This window comes from Anopheles gambiae, chromosome 3, assembly GCF_943734735.2.
Source record: "Anopheles gambiae chromosome 3, idAnoGambNW_F1_1, whole genome shotgun sequence".
NCBI classification, from domain to species: Eukaryota; Metazoa; Arthropoda; class Insecta; order Diptera; family Culicidae; genus Anopheles; species Anopheles gambiae.
Genome location: NC_064602.1, coordinates 41,257,184 through 41,277,094, shown reverse-complemented (window position 1 = coordinate 41,277,094; position 19,911 = coordinate 41,257,184). Strand labels below are relative to the sequence as shown.

General features: G+C 44.4%; 1 protein-coding gene across 17 annotated transcripts in view; it reads right to left on the bottom strand.

Moving 5' to 3' along the window:
- The window catches only part of LOC1279132 (neural-cadherin), a 253,380-nt gene that overhangs the window by 187,912 nt on the left and 45,557 nt on the right, over positions 1-19,911 (bottom strand). The gene's annotated exons all lie outside the window — the stretch shown is intronic.

The window sequence follows — 19,911 nt, the reverse complement described above, 5'->3', positions numbered from 1 at the left end:
GTAAATTAATTCAATCATGTTGCGCCGTTGTGTTTTGTTTTACACCTGACCGATCACAGTGTGGATCTAGGGAGGAAATACACTGCACAACAGTCCATCAAACACTACCGCCTCACCACCACGAGCATTGTTGTTTATGTTGTGTTTGTGTGCTCGCGGGAGGGATTACACTTTTTTGTCATGTTTTCCTCATTCTCAGGGGCCTCGGTTCCACCCTTTATCACCTCGCCCCCTCCCCAAAAAAAAAGCAAAGAAGCGTACACACATTTTCCCAACCTAGTTATTTCCAATCCGCCCGGAACGCTGGCGCTGAGACGAACTGCGCTCAACTGGGACACGATCATTTCACGGGCAAGTGCCGTCCAGAGCCATCCCAATGTACGGCTATCTGCGGTGATAGATCTAATTTTGTACCGATGTTGCCACCTCTTTTTACCACCAGGCCGGCCGCCGGCTGGCTGGCCGAAACTATTACCACTTTTTGACCATTGGCTTTTCACGGCAATTTCCCACCACCTCCACCACGTCGGCACATTTACACGGTCGGCTGTGGACTCACCGCAACGTCCAATCTCACGCCCTTTACTGCTGCTTGATGGCAGACCAGACACCGTTGGACACAGTGGAGACGATCACGACGACTCCCTCCAACGCATCAAGTAGCTTTATTTTTATCGTGTATTGTGGCGATAATTTTATTTCCTCTGATAAAATCTAATACCATTCCCATGGTAACTACTTGCACTGTATTTTCTTGAATAAAAAACAATCCCAACCAAATATTTTTGGGACGCTGCTGCCATCTTGGGCCATCGTGACACCGTAGAACGGTTTTTTGGAAGACTGACAATTTCGCAAAAGAAATGCGGGACAGCAGGTGCTCTACAGTAGCTAGGCAGTGATGAAGAGCTGCGAGCCAAATTTGAAATGACTCTAGCTTCCGGCCTTTGACACCGATGCTTTTGGACCATATTAAATGATTGAGCTCCGAACGACACATTATGGAGATGGAAGATATACAGAGCTCTTAGATATTTTGATGCAGTTATCTTAATAGACATTTACGTAACGGTAACGGTTTGTTTTATAAGATACTCAAAAGACATAATGCAGATAAATAATACAAAGAAAAACATTCATTGACATAAATGCATAACACCTTTAAGACCCCCAAACATGGAACTTTCGTAATCACGAGCAGTTTTGGCTTATCGATCCTGTCCCATGAATGAACATCAGTTTGAAAGGGACTCTTTTTATCCCTTCCTGGATACTTCCTGTGCAGTGTTGGAATAGTTCAACACACACACATAAATGCACAATACACATCCAATGTATTATTTACGCAAAGCAAACTAACCGCCCACATGGGAGCATCTTCCCAGTGTGTCCTGCTAACAACATCAGTAACTGCCGTGTTATATATTCATGAACTGGATGAGACTTCATTTTAGATTACTGCGTATCGCTTTGACCCTACCGGAATGTATAGATGGAATACTTCTCTACTGACGAAACACTGTCGCTGGGGTAGTGGATGGGGTAACAACGAACTATTTGGCTAGAAGTTTGTAGCAGATGAACGTCCATTACAAGTATACTATCATCCCACGGCAGGAGAAAACTCTGTATCGATCTCCCATCGGAATTTTCCAAACGGTAGCAGCAAATATGCACCAATCTTGATCCAAGTAGAATCTTGGAAAGCTTTCATCCCTCATCGCTCAACTTGAGTTGTGCTTGAGCTGAACATTCTTGGTATCAGACACAAGGCGGAATCAGAACTATTAAAAGTTAATTCTGCTACACGGGATTTGTTATCTAATTCTTTAGCCATCGTTTTTTTTTTTCAATATCCTTATATGTGTCTAACTTATGTTTATCAATTCTTGCTAAGGTCAGCAGAGATGAGACCGTTATTTTATACATTAATTTTATGTTCATTTGCTCTCGGCTTGAAGTTTCCTATTGGATGAGAAAAACATTATGTATGCTGCATTGGAAAACCATAACCTTGTAATACAAAGCAGCTACCCACTCTAGTCTATTTGAATACATACACCCACATCATGTCCTAATCATTTTCTAACCCATAAAAAGAAAAGAACCTCGAATGCCCATGAAGGGCAGATTTATCTTACGCTTCAAATTATCTGCTTCCTCCAACATTATTTGCTTGGCAAGAGATGATAGCATCTCAGAACTGAAGACAGACCCCCCGCGCTGTAGGCGGCCTTATTGCTATAGATGAAACTTACAAAAAATTTCGATGCTAGAAACAAACATAGGTGGGCTTAAAATTCAGTAAAAATTGATTGGACTCGTTCCAAGCCAGCCCGTCCCGATAATAAACGAGCCCTAGAGCAGTCGAATGTAATCAAATTTAGCACTCGAATGAAATTACTTTCTACGGCGTCGAAATGAGCTAGCTGTTTTCGTTCGGCAAACAACAAATATCGATGGTGTGTACATGCTCAACTCATTTGCTTAACATATTTTGTGCATTGTGCTCTTTTGCAATGAACAATCAATTAGCAAACCTTCCTGTATACTGCCGTAGGTCTGTACAGTTTTTGCCTAAAATAATATGTTTACGATTCAGTGGTCCCACTCTGTAGGCTTTAAAATAGCAACTAATGCATATGTGTGCGTCTGCGACTGCCCAAAGCATGCACAAACTAAGCGGGTTGATGAATTATTGGTGGGCTGGCAACATAACCCTAACAACCCCGCACACAGAACAGTCCTCTCTAATTAAATATTAGTGCTTTTCTCGCTGATGGGTTTAACCGCTTGAAATGCGTCGATGCGGGTGGTTTTTGGGACACCACAAAATCAACTCATCAAGGCTGTTTACCGCACACGAGGCAAGGGGACAAAACGCTAACGCACACGAGAACTGCATAAACACCCTACAAACACACAACGGTACGGTACACCCGTTTTTCAGTTTTTGATCATTAGCCAAAATAATAAACCAGCGAATACTTTATGGCGTAGTTAGAGAAGGACGAAATGGTTTAATGAAGCTTGCAAACGTTTAATGTACCACGCGCACCCGGGAGCTTTTCATTCTTGTGCTGCTTTGAATTGGATGCTGAGGCCGTTTCTCGACTGATACACCACGCTTGCATGTTTAGGTGAAAAATATCCATAAATCTTTCCTCCCCCAAAGAAAACGCATACACACATGCCAAAGATATACTTAATGAAATTGCAATTCTACCCTTGTGCTGCGATGCCATATACACATCGTTCTACGGGTGATATTAATTTAATTTACTTCCTTCACACATGCGTGCACATCGAGAACGGCTTGGAACTCTTGCTACTTGTTCTGAGGGGTCCTCTGGGTTTCTTAAGCCGATCTTGTTCTGCTTAGTGCGATATATTGCCTCACAATTGGACATATTTCTTCATTTGCGTCCTTCGCTGCCACTGCTCGAACTACAACTGGGATCGAAGCATTCAAAACAATTGCACATAAAAAGGGATTAAAACCCTTCCCGAACGATTCCTTCGGTGGGACCAAACGGGAAGGTGGTCAGATGAAGGAAAATTCAATTCCCTCAAGACAGTCTTATAGCTTGTCTTGCTCGTTCTTCGTCATCGGTTCGTCGCATCAGAAATGATTCCAAGGGTAGAGAGTGCACTCATCTGATCGATCTCAAATACAAGACTTGAAAACAATTGAACAAGATAAACCGACAAAAAAAAATAATAAGAGACATAAAATAAAGCATACACACACAAAGTTCGTCACCTAGCGCTAGCATAAAACGGAACAAAAGGCTGCTTCCGGCAACAAACTACGCCGGTACGATTGGAAAGCTAACGAACGAAGGGAAAAAAACTTTCTTCCATTGCATTATTCCCATTTGGTTTTTGCTCTTCTTTCGCCATGCTCCCTTTTCCGCTCTAGTTGGACACGGTGGCGTCTACCAGAGAATGGCAATATCAAATGCTTGTCTTTATCATAGTCCATCGTGCAAAAACGGCAATGATTCATCGAGTTTGGGGAGGACGACTCCTGCAAACATTGAACGTACCACCACAATCGAAGGGAATATGCTTTGTTCGCACCGGGAGAGCCTGGGAGGAAGCAGAAGCAGAGCAAAATTGTCTGGAATCGATTTTTCCTGCAAATTGTGACTCTTTGTGCTTTCCTTTCCCCTACTGAGCAACAGCACATCCATCTAGAACCTTATGGAGTAGGTGCGAATATAAACCCCCAAAATGCCAAACCCGCTCGCCTGCTCTTGGTTTCTACACTGCCGGACAAGTTTGCAGGACTTGTATTTTTGTATTTTTCTTTTTTGCCATCCCGGAAAGACTTCCTCTGCAAGCCGTCTGACCAACATGGCGCGACTTGTCAGACATACCACCCATTTCCCGAAGGATTATTTCTGCTCCCAACCTATTCGAGTTCCCTCAGGCAGCCTTTCTGACATTCAGTACAACATTCTCGCTTTCCAGAGACACATTACCGTTCGGCGATAGGAAAATAATTAATTTTTACCCTCGGCTCGACGAAGTTTTCCTGGAGCTGCCAAAACGCGCACGCAAACTACGGCTTAATCCGGTTGCAGCCTGACTTTAAGGCGATTGATGTAGAAGTGTGCAAACGGAATTACTAATAAAAAAATGTGTTTTCCATTCAGAGTACTATTGCTAAAAAAACGAATCTATTTTCTAGATGACAATGGGAGATGGGTAAATTAAGAACAATTTATGTTGTGAAAATTATATTTCTATGCATAGTTTGTCATCTTTAAACTTTAACAGTATTGCTGTTTGCATCACAAAAGATGTATAGAAATAACTAACCATAAGCACTGTAATATGTTCTTAACAACTTGCCTCACTAACTTGTGCTGCTTCATCTACAAAATTGAAACCTTGCCAACACTTAGCTTCTTCTCATTTTAGCATTATACGGAAGATTACCTACTAGAACAAAGAGCACCCCACATACCGGCACAAAACTTCTAACGTACTGCAAACGCGCGCCCAAATGGCGTTTGTGCACAAAACATAGAACTCCCTGTTTCAGTTTTGTTTGCAACTCTTCGCAAACGGTTCTCTGCTACCTTTACCTCTGCCAACCGTCGCCAAAGCAAACTTGAAACATAGCCGGTATTATTTCATGTGTATGTCACTCTATCTCTATACAATCGGTGAAATGCACCACGGCGGTGCACGGCACGGCGACTGGGCAATGCTGGGCGCGATAAGTGAAACCGGAAACCGCCCCAAGGATTGAGCCTGATGACAACAAAGCGGTTCGTTTAGTAACCAACAGAGGGCTCCATAGAACATACACAAACACACACACAGTACCCGAGTCTCGCCAACACCTTAGCCCGGGATATGGAAGACACCCGACCGTTCCCGCGCTGTGCATACATCACCTCCCCGACACGCTCCCTACCATCTTCGTTGAAAGGAAATGTGCTCAGGATTTTATTTCAACAACGCCCTGTGTCGTTCCTTCAACCGTCTGAAGGCGAAACTTTCACCAATTGCATTTGCTTCTGCAAGCACAGCACATTTTGCAACGATTGTTGTGCGCACCGAGTGAATCTAATACCCTATTGTTTAAATGTTAGCACCCGTTTGGAGCACGATGTTCATCGCTGGGGAGGAAAGATGATACACGTCAATGTTTCTTCGGTTCTCAGCAGCGGCAGCATTAGTGCACCACGCACGCTATCTATGTCTTCTAACAGCTACGGTCAGCTAAGAAAGAGCAAGGGGAAGGAGAGCTGGTTTCAAGCTTTTCTGCACAATAATTGGAATCTCATATGCCTTCCCGATGCCTCTTTGCAGTTTGAAAATTAAATTGGAGAACATTTAATAGGACGTCTTAGGGAAATTTTAACCCTAAATAAAGCCTCAGTTAGTAGACGTCTATTTAAATCAAGCACAATTTGAATTATCAGCCATCTACAGCAACTCGTTAGATGCACCCGCGGGTGGAAAGAATTACCACCAAAAGCCCAAATTGCACAACTGCTGCCTCGCTGAAGGATCTATAAATAATCGGACAGCAGTGCACTTGAGCGCGTGTGAGTGTGCCCAATGAAATCCATTATTCAAACTACGGCAATACTTTATTTTATTAGATTTTATGATTTATTTCCGGAACGTGAGGTCGATGATTTAGGTGAGTATGCGCACCCGGTCGTCCCCGGTCCCCGAGATAACGGTAGCCGTAGACTGTGCTCTATCTGGAGCGAACACACGGAGGATAAACCTTAATGGCGCCGCGCACTGGACCTCACCGAACCGTTCCGTTCTAGTCGGGGGTTGGTGGGCCGGGTGAGTTGTGCTCTCGGGAGAGCTGGAAACGGAACGGCTATTCGCATGCGTCCCCTCCGCAATGCCTACAGTATGCGGATAAGTATGCAAATTGGATCTAATTTCATTTCGGTGCGCTCGCATTTTTATACCCCCCTGTCCTCTCCCCCTAGTGATGTTCGACAGGCCACCGAGGGGAATGATGGGAGAAATTGAGGTACCTTTTGTGGGTGTTCAACAACATGCGGAACGAGAGGAAGAAGAAGTGGAACAAGTTGACGATAAAATTTCGTTTGCGGTTGACTGTTTTAATTTTTGCGTCCCAACTTCACCAAACTGAATTAGGCACAAATAAATCTCCCACCTACCTTCATACAGTCTCCCTCTTTCCAGGTGCCTGTGACGGTGTGTGCATTTTCTTCCAGGAATGTCGTTAATAAAACGTTATTTAACTTTTCCATACGTTCGCAATCGTTGCTCCAATGCCTTATGGGGCAAACAGCGTTGGCGTATTAAGAATTGCAAACGTTTTCCCGAGAGCTCCGCAGGGGCGTGGGGGCCCACCGAAGCCACAAACATCAAACACTAAATAACAGAAAAAACGTCATTGCCAAACAGGAGCCTGCAACGCATACCCACACAAACAGAGCAAGTGGAGAGAAATGTGTACCCGGGAAAACTTTCTATTGTTTTTGTGCTCTCCATTTCAAAAGCAAAACAAACATGTGCCTTCTAACAACATTTTACCGCCGGCCACTTTTCGGGGGAGGGCCACCAATTTTCCGTCTCCGAATCGATAAGAGGCAAAATGCAAACTCAACAACAGTTCTGTCCCATGCCACAGCCGTCGGGGGAATATCCGTGGAATATGGGGTTCAAAAACTTTCCACTATAAAATACAAATGCTCTTTTTTCTTTTTTTTTTCATTATCCGTCTAAAACCAAGGAGTCTGCCAAAAGTAAGTGGCTGGTAACCAAAACAAAGCAACAAAAAAAAAAATGTCATTCCTTAAAAGTTTTGCCAGTTTCGAACTGTTTGCCAGTTTGTTTTTCCTGCCTTGATAAGCACACGGTGAGTCAAAAACATTCTCGACCGCCACAGAATTGTTCGTGTGAGTTTTGCTTCCGCTGACCGTTCCAGAGCGTGCTTTTCCCAGATCACAGCAAATTGTATTTACTCGCCTGCCAGAAATGATTCTAACAGCACACACAAACTCACCAAACGGTATCGAAAAACGCTTCTTCCTTAAAGCTTTCGATGGAAATGCTTCAAAGTGAAAATCAAGCTAAAATAGTCAGAACCCATCAACAACATTGCTTCACGTTCAAGGGGCAACGCTTTACCAATATTTGCAATATGCTGCTCCATTGGTATCCCGTCTTCCCTGCCAATTGATCGGCCTTCCGAGGCTTGGAACATGATCTTTGCCCAAGATTGAAACGTTTCGCCGAGGACTGGCACGAACACTGTACACATAAATAGTGTATCAAATTCGTCCAATGGCACACACTGGGGCGTATGTATGTATCGTTGCCCGTGTACGGGACACATGCGGATGCTTGAGCGTACAAAACGCGCGCCTGAAAGCCTTCCACGTATTATGTGTCGTCCACTCGTCTAAACCCTTCCCTGGGAAGGTAAATTTTGCATGAAATAGCACGTAAATTTGCTACATAAACAAAATCCCACACCCTCCCTTTGAGCTCATCTTCCGAAACATCATCAATACAGTGAAGTTTCCGTTCTGTGTACACGTCGACCAAGGCACACAGCGCTGCCCCGCTATTGGAACCAAGACTCCAATAAGCTAATGGACCTTGATGCACGGCCCTTCAACCTCACAGTCTCCTCGCTTGCTGCATGTCGGTGGTGGTACATGGTTAATGCAGTACAGGTTGTAAACATAAAACCGCCGAACGGATGCTTTCTCTTCGCAAACAAGGAAGCGCCGTGCGCACAAGACGGACGTCTGCTATGTTAGTGTCTCGGCAAACTCGGCAGGGAAGACATCACGACCAAGGGCTAACATTTCTTCGTATTGATACACACTAATTCTAGGTTTTTGCGATAGGTTCACACATTTTTGTCGCCTTAATACGTTCTAAACTAGTTAATATAAAATTTACATTTGTTTTGTTACGAAGAAGTTTGTAAAATAAACATCTAAAAGTACTATCTCATTGATCTCACCATAGTAAAAACTTCTACGGGAAGAAACACACACATCATTTCAACAACAGAGTTTGTTTTATTCTTCCCACTCTTCAAGAGCTTCAAACATTCCCTTCTGTTCGGCAACTTTACCCACCATTCAACAAAAAACGGGATGGTAACAGCTAGAAAGGAATTACGTCACACATCTGCAATGCGCAATAATACAGGAATCGACAGGAGAGCAATCAAACAATACGCGTTTGTTTACTTGCCGCGTCCTGGTGTTCATTCGGATTTGCTTTTTTGTTTATTTATTTTGCCATCCCGGGCACACCCTGCCCTGTGCACAACTAAAAGCTTGGCTAAAAGAACGACAGCCCGAAATCCAACCAGCCCGACGAGAAACGCTTCCGTCTTGAAGGATTCTCGAAGAAAAAGAGAGAGAGGGATCAAGATCCCAGGCAACGATAGACGCTTCAAGTGCATGCAGCAGCTTTCGTACGTTTCCAACAGTCTAACCCTGCACGATCTAAGGACAGGAAAGAAAAATAAACGAACGGATCTTCCTCGACCACTCGGCACCGTACCACGATTGTTTGGCAAGCGAAAGATTAAGATAAACGCCCAAAAATTCGTCCACAACTGGAGGCTCATTTCCGCCGCAGTAAGGAGCCCTCTCCGCTACTTCCAGGGTTTACGAGTCCCGCCGAAACCGCCGAAAGCGGCCAAGAACTGAAAGTCGAAACCCTTCAATTCCCGCGAGTAAATTATTAACCGAAAAGACCTTAGGATATTGCCGACTCACACACGCCACATGTGCAATGCGCACATGGATGGAACGATGAAGCGCGTGAAAAGCACTCGTGAAAAGGGCGCACAGAAGAGAAACACAAGAAAAAAGGGCCTTCCGAAAAATAACGGAGGGAGGACAGAAATCGCCGCCAGCGAAACACATGCACACGGTCAACTCTTTCATTTCGCTTATCACACATTCCCATTCATCGGGATCGGGAAGGAGCTGCGTCGTACGGTATGTCCACAGTTGCCCTATACCCCACCAGCTGACACACATACACCACCCCAGCACTAATGCACACCGAGCCACACAAACCCGTGCGACGGTGTGCCGGAAATATCTTCTCGGATATAAATTGAATCCTTGCGGTTCGCTGATGATGATGATGCTTCTTCAGGCCAACCGGCCGGCGGGACAGTTGTTGTTGCTGGTTGCGAGCCAGCCCAAGGCAACCAGGCACCGCATACAGCGGTGGACAATAGTTTGGAACCGGTGTTTGACTTTCGGAGCTGAGCGCCATCGGCAAAGCGTCTACCGAAAGTGGTTTTACTTCCTTGGAAGGATGTGCGCTTGCAAGACGAAACACACGAACAGGGTCGTGACGTGCTAGGCAGCGTCAAAAGAACGCACACATATTTGTCTACGAAGGAGGAGGAGGAGGAGGGGGGGGGGGGGCACATGACAAAAACGGCTCTTCTTTTAGCAGTTGCTTTAGACCACACGAAGGCTATAAAGAAGGCAGATAGGGAGGTTATACATTATATATGCTATAAGCGGAGTTAGTACATGGAGAGGTTTTCCAAACTTGAATGCCTTTCCATGTCACGGGAAAAAGCTGCAGGTTTTTTTTTAACATACTTTCACTCTGGGTTATTGAGCTGGTAACATTTTACTTTGTCGTATGATATCTTTCAATGGAGAATATATTAATTCTCTGCAACATGGATATCGTAAAATACATTTTAAAAGTAAAAAAAGTACATTGAAAAATAAACAACCAAGATCATCCTTCAACAACTTAAGATAACATACTTACCATACTTACAATTTGATTTTAATTTCTAAAGAAAAATCCAATTTAAAAGTAAAGTAAGTGAAAAGTTATTATATTATTTATTTGCTCAAAAAAGCACCTCGGACATACTTTTATTTTGACATTCTGTCAATACAAATATTGGCTAAATAATAATGTAACAACCGATAGCGAGTTTTGTACAAGGGAAAAATATATCGCTTCGTTGTGAAAGAGTAACGGTTAAAAATGAAGCAGAGATTATTATTTATGTGTTTTGGTTAGTAAATGAGTCGGGAAATTAGGAAAATCGTTCTTAATTTTTTGCATCCGACATTCGCGCAACTATGAAACAGTGAATCGAAGCTCACTGTAGTCAGCTATGAAAAGTGATTAAAAGTGCAACTCAACAACCCTTAATGTTACGATATAAAACCATACCTTAACATACCAATTAAACATAGAGCCCTACAAAAGAACACCTAGCCATTAATGATGTTTTTGTGCAGGAGCATACATCAACAATCGACACGCCCTTTACTACTGCAAACTAAAGAGCATTGTCAAATTGTTCCCAGTTGTTTCCGTCACTTAACCAAACCGCAACCGCACACTCGCCACTCTACACCCGCCGTTGCTCGGTGCGTCAATATCAATTAGCTCGGCGAGCTCACCGCCAGCCGCCAAACCAGCAATAAAGCAATGGAATTTGAATGAGCAGCTAAAATACACACAAACAAACACACACCCATACATGCTACACCACTACAGGGTCGCGACGTTCAGCATGATCGCGCGTTTCTCATCCACGGCTCAGCCCTTCGCCCCATCCGGAAAGGGTTGCCTCGGGACAAAGTACGAGAACAGAAGACGCATGTGCGGCAGTGCGAGGATCGCGTACACTTGGCCCCGTCCCTGTAACCGCAACAGCATCGGCGCAGCAGCAGCCCTGCACAGGAAAGGCTTTCCGGTTGAGCACACGCGGCAGAGACGCGGCTTCCGTAGCGGCACTGGGTTAGTTGGTTTCGATTTTCTGCAACGTTGCGATGACAGCATATCCATTCCCCCTCCCATATTCTCCTCCTGCACCCGACAACATGTGTTTTTTTTGTGTATGGGTGTGTGTTTGTGTGTGTGAGAACTAACGCAACCAACCAACGGGGGATGATAGGAAGGAAACGATCCGTCAATCCTTCGTCTCGCTATCTTCTTTGCGCTTCACTTTCGTGCAGGAGCAGAACGATCTTCCGTTACCCGTGATCTGATACCACCCTCCCGCACTTAGCAAGGGCGACGTTGACAAAGTAGTGGGATTGAAAAAAAAACAAAAAAGGGAAGGTGTTCTGATTCAGAGAATGCAACCAACAACGTCAGCCTAGATGTAAAGCAATATTTTATCACACAATCCGCGCGTTTTGTTTTTACTTTCATCGCCCGACTATCTCTTCCAGCGGAAGCGCGTGTGCGTGAGTAATTTTAAACCATTTCAACTCGGCCCCAGCTCCACAGCCGGAAAGTCCACAAGATTGGCCAAAACTCCACCAAAACGCGAACAGAACGAAGAGAAGGGCGGAGAGCTCATTTGGCAAGCCGCACCAAAAATAAACCTCACTGATTAATCACGCAACGGCGCATTCCATTTTCAATCTGCCAGATCCACCCGACGACCCCTAATGTGTTTGTGTTTACTTTCTGTTGAATGTTCCACGGGAATGAGGGAAGCGAAACAGGGTACGCACACACTGGAAAGGTGATATTCATCAACCATGCTATCCGGCACAAATGGCCGTAGAATTAGCCCGACCGGACGACGCTGTGGACCATTGTGTGTTGGGATTTTATTTAACGCACATTTTAAATCGTCCCCTCGCTCTGGGCTGCAAGGAAATTGCTGCAGCACGCAAAGAGATTATAAACAAACAATCAACCGAGTTGCTACAGCGCGAAGGGCCACATACAATGTTTGATTTTTCACGTCTCATAATTTCCCAGCAGTTGCCGTGTGGTGGTGCGATGAACTGTATCGACATGTACCCGAACACCCTGAGCGTGCAAACAAACTGCATCGGAACATTGGAAGGGGAAGAAAGATGCTCCAGCCAGCTGCACCCAACCTTGACCGTGGCATGTAATAGTGCGACCAAAGCGCATTGAACACACACACACAAACACTGCCACATCTCGTAGGATCGATCGATCGATTGATTGGACCATTTTTCCTTTCGATCGTTTTATTCGATCTGCTCTGTTTTCGCCTACTTGTGCTTTTCTTCATTCGTTTCGCATACGCTCCCCGGTCCAGAGAGGCTTGGGCACTGAAGACGTGCGCGGTCCCTCAATTATTTATTTTGTTAATAGTTTCCTGTTACCAGCGAGCAATGAGGTGCGCACTACGAACGTGATCGTCATGGTCTCGGGCGGGTGCGGATCACTTTTCCATCGTAACAAACAACAAAAACGCAGCACAATCAGCCGGAAACAATCAGCAAAGACGGAAACAAACATTAGAAGAGCACATAGCGTTCATGGTACAGTGGCGCAGCTCGCGGAAAAAATTGAAAAGAACAAAACCACTCAGCACCCTTCTTCTCGCAGAAACAATTTAAAAAAAGGGTCGTTCCAATAGGCAAGCGGGAGCTGGAGAAACATGAAAACAATAAAAAATTAATCGAAAGCATAAAACTACAAACGGTGCACATGGCAATAGCGGCAAAGCCATAAATCAACCCCTTTTTGACACACACAGCGAGACAAACGTGTAAAGACTAAACCGTTTGTTGGGAATATCTTCACTCACCAAACGGGCAACACCCCGCGCCTTTGTAGCGGTTCGAACTGCATCGAGTGCCTGTTCCGCCGATATAGGCTTGCACTATAGCATAAACAACGCTAAAGATCTGAAATCACGCGCTGTTTGATGTGCCTTTAACGTCAGCCCCGATTGTTTTTGTTTCTGTTTTTAGATCCGACGGCGATCAAATACTCAGAAAGTACAGAGGAAATCACAGCTTAGCAAATAGACCAGCGTTCACACACACAGAGAACTCTGCTCTTTTCCATCCCCCAATTGAGTTGTAGGATGCAAAGCTTGGAACTCAGTCCCCACTATGCCCCCTCAGGGCTGAAGACAGCATTTTTGGAAATTATAAATTAAGCCCACGTCGAACTTGATCAACTAACCACGCAATCGAAGAACTCCAAAGTCGTTGCCTTAAGCGTCCCAAGCGAAGTCAGCCAGCCCTGCTTTGCTTTGAAAGGAAATCCAGGATAAAAAGCAATTTCACAGCAACACGCAGAAATAGACGCATAAACGATTCTTCGAATGAAAAAGAGGGATTTTATGGAAAGGTGTGGAACAACACGGTGCAAAAACATAACAATGCTACTTCCTCCCAACACACGAGCCGCACGAGCCAGTGGCGGGTGTGGAGGTTGATTTCCTGGCAAAAAAAAAAGAACGCATGAAAGAAAAAAGAACATAGAAATTGAAGCAAACATTACAAAGCAAACATAACCCCCGCACCTTGTACGACTGCCCGAGGCAACCGGAAAAGGTAGTCCGGGATATACCGCATCTACTACACATCACACATCCGCGAGATATCCTTTATGCAGAAGAACTGCTGCTGGCGCATATAAAAAAATTGCTTTGTTTCACACGCGCGTGCTATGTGTGCCGCTCCACCACCGCTTTTACCACGGCAAATGGCATCGTGGCGTACCTTTTTTCCATCAATTTGTACCGACATGCACCAGGCGCAGCATATAGTGAGATTGTAAGCAGCCGTACTCTGAGAGCTACGAAGCTCCATCTCGCAAAAAAACAAAAAAACAAAACAGAAGCCTAGACATCACCAGACCCTTGTGTTTGCGTTTCGTTTTGTCTTCTTTTCTTTCCAGCACAGAACAGAACAGGAACACCTTATTCACGAAAAGTGGTATATCCTGTAGGGGAAGAAAACGACAAAAGGAACTCATTGGAACCTGGGAACAGCACTGCTCTACACACACCACCGTTACGGGGCGTAAGCGTGCGCAGTTACAACATCGGGGTAATTTGTAGGCTCTCCTACCAAGTGTACGAAAGCAAGGGCATGATGCTAACGCTATTTTTTGTTCGATACTTCCCCCAACATGCTCCTTCCTTGGTTGGCAACTGAAGAGCAACCAGAAATGAAGTGAAGCCATTATGCTTCCGTGTGTCTGTGTTTCGCTCGACACCGCTCCAAGAATAGCCGCACACAGCGCAGCGAGTATCGCAAAAACTTTCGCAAGATGTGCGGCAGTTACCTCATCAGACGTGTCGTCCTCCTGCTACCGTATGCGCCGGGCATGTGCGCGATGTCAAAAGTGATTGGATGGATTACCGAGGCAGTGTGGGGGCTTAAGTAGCTCGGTACGTCAGAAGGCACACGCACACATGAGTTTTGGAAGAGATACAAAAGTACAAAAAAAAAAAAACTAAACCATCACCGACGGTGTTTCCTTCTACCTTGGCATAACGAACAGTGGAATAGAAAGACTCCGAGAAATGAAGACAAGCCCCCAGTCTCCACGGCAAATAAACGACGAGAAAGCATTAGTTACAGCCTCTACACCGCATCACGAAATTCAAACTTTGCTTTTTGGATGGATAAGACTGTACCGAAGACATTAAAAACTTTCCAGCCCTGCTGCAGATACACCGGAGCACAGAGACGGTACGACGTGAGAATAGATTCCATGCAGCATGACGGCTAGGCTCGCTACGAGATCACACCGTTGGAAGGAGCATGATGCACTCGTGCCACATGTGCATTTAATGTTTGTTGTTGCTCCCGACCCATCAACACAACAGAGGAGGATCAGCATTGCAGAAAGAGTTGAAGCTCAAGTTTCGGCTTCAAAAATGGGGCCTCCTCTAGAGATTCTGGGCACCAATATAGCTCTTCTATAAAATGGGATTAAATTTACGGCTAGCTATGTTCAAGTCGTCTGGCTTTCAAATTAATGTGCAAAAGATCACGAATATTGTTAATCGTATCTAACCCCTGCAAAACCCTGTCGAAACTAACTGGAGTGTACATTTAGCGTAGCTGATAATTATGCCCGAAGATGCTTGAGAATAATGTTATACCATTACGAAGCAAACCACGTGCAAGAGCACATATCGCACGATTGTTTCACCAACGAACATTTTCAAATTACTTTTCGTATTGCCCCAAAAAGAATCCACCAACCAAACAACAACAATGCTCCAATAAAAGTCGTTCCATGAATGTTCCAGTAAGTGCGCGCCTCGAAGCGCTAAAGAGAAGTCGATAAGATACGTAACACATCCTCCAAAGTTTTAATCGCTAGTAAACTTTTTTACGATCCCAAAAGCAACGCCCGGGATAAACCGCAACCCCCCCGAATGTGTGAGGCTTTGATGCGTTTCGAGAGCATCTATTAAATTGAAGAGCTCAATCTCAACTCATAACTTCGTATCGTAATAGCACGAGCCCCCAAGTGGTCAAAAGATGGCCTACATACATTCTTCTTCGAGTGTATCATCCTGTTATGATGGATTCTTAAGAGAGAGAGAGTTTCACTTACTTCTGTTGAGCACATAAAAAGTGCGATACTTTCCAAGGAGCTCATTTCAAATGTCACTCCCAACACTGATCACAACACACGCTCCTTTTACACGCACACCATGAATTTAATTCGCTGACCAAACCTTAATATCATATCGTAGACACAAGCATACCATTTCGGTGGTTTCTGATTTATGTTTGACCTTTACCTCTCGTACATAAGTTTGTTCGTGTCTTTACCGGTGCCCTTTTTAACATTTTACTCCTATCCCTTGGCCCACCTCATCGTTCAACACCAACGTAAACCAGATTCTGCAAACACGCACCCGCCGTAGAATGCACGACACCTTGTCAGCAAGCAATTAAAGGATTATTGGTCGAAAGTGGAAAGGAGGCAAAACAAAAAAGGTAACCCCGCCTAGAGCTCACAGCACGGCAACTGAAACTGTTTGGTTCTGGTTTATGAGTGATGTTAATGCCTTAATGTGCCACCAGCAGCGGTGCCCCTGTGGGCACACCCGACCATCTTCCGCGACGGAGGAACGCATGGAACGCACGAACTAAACTAAACTGATACCTCAAACGCATTTGCCGCTCAGTGGGGAGCACCACTTTATAAACAATTAATTTAATCAACACAATCGACCCGAATCCGATGCACACAGTGCGTTGAGTTTGTCGCTCATCGTTACGCTTCGCTTAGCGTGTTTGACGCGCCTTTTATTTTAAAAGGGGGGTTGTAAAGTTGGAGAGTTTGTTGGCAGGCAAAAAATAATGCATATTTCATTGGCCGGCTTTTTCGTTTGTATATGTGTTTGTGGTGAGCGTCGGAATGCATGTTCTTTTTTGCAATAAAATAATCGGAATAAACTCAGAGATGAGACAAACGATAAGCGTTTAAAGCAATAATGGCCGCTCGACGAATTTCAGGGGATTTCAATATGGGTGCCCAATGCTGACTGCAGTTCCTGACCAATATGGGATTTAAAGGAAATGTTCTCATTCTAAGGTAGATATTTCAATCTTTATTTTTTTATTATAGATATGGCCTCAAATACCCGTAAAACATATGCCTTTACTGTCAGACATTTCGATTAGAATACAAAATCCCAAAATTAAATCGAAAACAGCTTGTACATTGATATTTCCCAGCTTGATCGTCGACATCTTGCTCCGTCTTTCCCTCTTAATGTTTCCCATTCCCATCCAGGCAACAATTTTCTCAAAAAGAAACCCCTCGCGGTTTCACTAAAGCGACTCAAAAGGCAAACGATTTTGCGACAAAATTAACAAACACGCTGGAAGCGCTAGCAGTGAACATAACGCAAATGGAATGATGATTTCCAGAGAGAAAGGTTTCAACATCACAGCCGTGCCGACGAAAATGGAGGACAACATTCCCTGCCTGCCAACACCACGTAAACACACAGACACTACGCCACAGAGCTTCAGTTTCTACAGTTTTTTTTCTGGCATTTGTATGATGCAATAGCAAATTTCCGGTGCATGAGTAATTAATACCGACGCATTGAATGTGCACCGCACTAATGGATGAAATATGGATCATCGCTAAATGCATTTCGAAAACCTTCCCAACCGCTTCGCGGATCCATGCTGTCGGCTCTATGTCTCTCTCTCTCTCTTTTACCCTGCTACTGCGTTACTATTGCGATCACAGGAACAGAACACACCGATAAGATACTAACGATGGAATGAGATGAAACGGAACGAACGCCGATCGCACCGCCATACGCTGGAGAGGACACGAATAAATGCACATTATTGATGCAACCTTGTGGAATAGCAGCAGTGTTTTGGGGTTTTTGCACCGACAACACACCTCACCCGGTGGAAATCGATTCATAAAACATGATCGCAATCAAACCCGCTGATTCAATTAACGAGCGGACGCTTCGATATGCATCGGTTATCGATATTCCGAACGCCACCGAGCCGCGGGTCCGGATGGGCGAGATGGTCGGATCCGACTGGAAGCACCAACGGAGGGATAAAAGCTTACCCAATCAAATTTAAATCCGAGAATATTTATCTGTCCCAAACAGGCTCTACAAGAGCAGTGGTGAAGGTATGCTATGTGACGTTATGTGACGTTAGTGACAAAGCGAGAGAGAAAATGTTTACAGCGTCAAATTGTTGCTTGTATGTTTAAAAAAATGAAATGAAAATAAACTCCCAACCATATGAAAGGGAAGACAACCATTCCAAACAATTTATTTTAAACATCAGACAAATAAACATCTAACAAGGCCAAATATCTTCTACTGTTAACCAAAAAATGATTACAAAACCAATGTTAAACATAGTAAGTTATCATAAAACATGAAATCTATCATTTTTATTGTATTTTGACAATTTGGAGGCTCGTCAATTTTTATTTGATTCAAAAAATGAAGACATGATTTTCCTTTAAATATTTCTTGTGTAAAATATTATTTTTTTGTTCTTTTTATTTGCAATCCCTCATATTTTCAAGAGAAATTCATGAAAACTAAATCTTTTCTATCCCATCACAAATACCAACAAAACAAGTGCAAAAACAATTCACATTCCTATCGCTTTGGTCTCGAACCTCAATCGATTGATTTCTACAATTAGACAATCCACCCTTAAATTGGCTTAGTCCATTCTTGCTGGCGCTAGAAATCATTCCACCAACGCACAACAAAACGCAACTTAACCCAAGGGAACATAGCCGCAACCCATCGACCAACGGAAAAAGAGGAAGCGCATGAGTCAGCTATTTGCCGCTCGGCTTGTGCAGCACTGCAGGCAGCATAGCACGGTGTGTGGTTTCGGAACTGTGGAACGCTACGCCAGAGATCAACTGGCTGAATCGCACCGACGTATTGAACCATCATATCGAAGACGAGAAGAGAACGGCAAGCAGGGGTGCGAAGGCGGTTCAAAGTTCACTGACTTGCGTTAACGCACGCGGTCGGATGCCCGAAAAGATGGGTGCTGTTTCATTAGGGCCGAGCCGTAGATGATGGAAACCCATGGGAAATGAAACAACAAAACGGCGAACCGAACGAGAGAAGTGTAGAAGCAATCGAACACACAGCTTCTGTAATGCTTGTGCTGGAGATGCTATTGGGAAATAAGAAACGATTACTTTCAGATTTTTCTGAGACGCGGTGTATGTGGTAGAGCAGCACAAGGCGCCCTTTTACGAAAAATTAACCACATCGCATCGAAATACCCGTCGCACGAACATAAGCTTCAAATATTGCAATCTTTCTAATCTAACCCGGAAGCACAACCTTAACAAAGGCATACACACATACACTCATGGTTCATGGCTTGATGTTTGGCACCGGGCGGCCGTACAAAAGCGGACCGGAACACAGCATAAAGCACCGACATTGATTTGGCCGCGCATTTCAACAATATCATAAATCTGTCAACGAGCGACTTTTTCCCCGCTACAAAAACACCCCACCACGTACAACCTCAATGGAATTCGCAAAATCTATAGTTGTGTCCCGGTACGAGTTGCGGAAGCACGAGAACACATAAAAGGCATGTCATTTCGGAACGGCTTTCAGTTTTGTCCAATACCTAAAACAAACAACATAAGCGCGTTCAACACACACACATGCACATAAAACGACCAAGCCCTTCACAGGAACCGGCAAGCGCTGAAATCATGCATGTTGGTGGCAGTTGCTCGTCAAAGCAGTGACACAACGCACACACCCACACACACACACACAATTCACTAGGAAAGAGCTTTGCATGCACTCAACAGGACAATAAATTCGTTCTTTCCATGCCGGTCCGTACCATGGCAGTCGACCTACCAGCATACTAGAGCCGGCCACTGTTTCGAGCATGACACTTAAGCAACAAAACGTGTGCCATTTTTGGGCGTGGGTGCGCGCCACTGCTCGTCAGCAAGGGAAATGAGTTTTCTCGCGAATAGAATGCCTACCGGGTTTCCAGCCACCAGCCAGGACACAGCAGCAAACTAAGCTTTATGTGTGTTTTTTTCTTCTTTTTTTTGAATCGTTATTTATTTAGCGCTACGAATTTTTGTTGCGCTCTAGTAAGCTTCAACATAGCAACACTT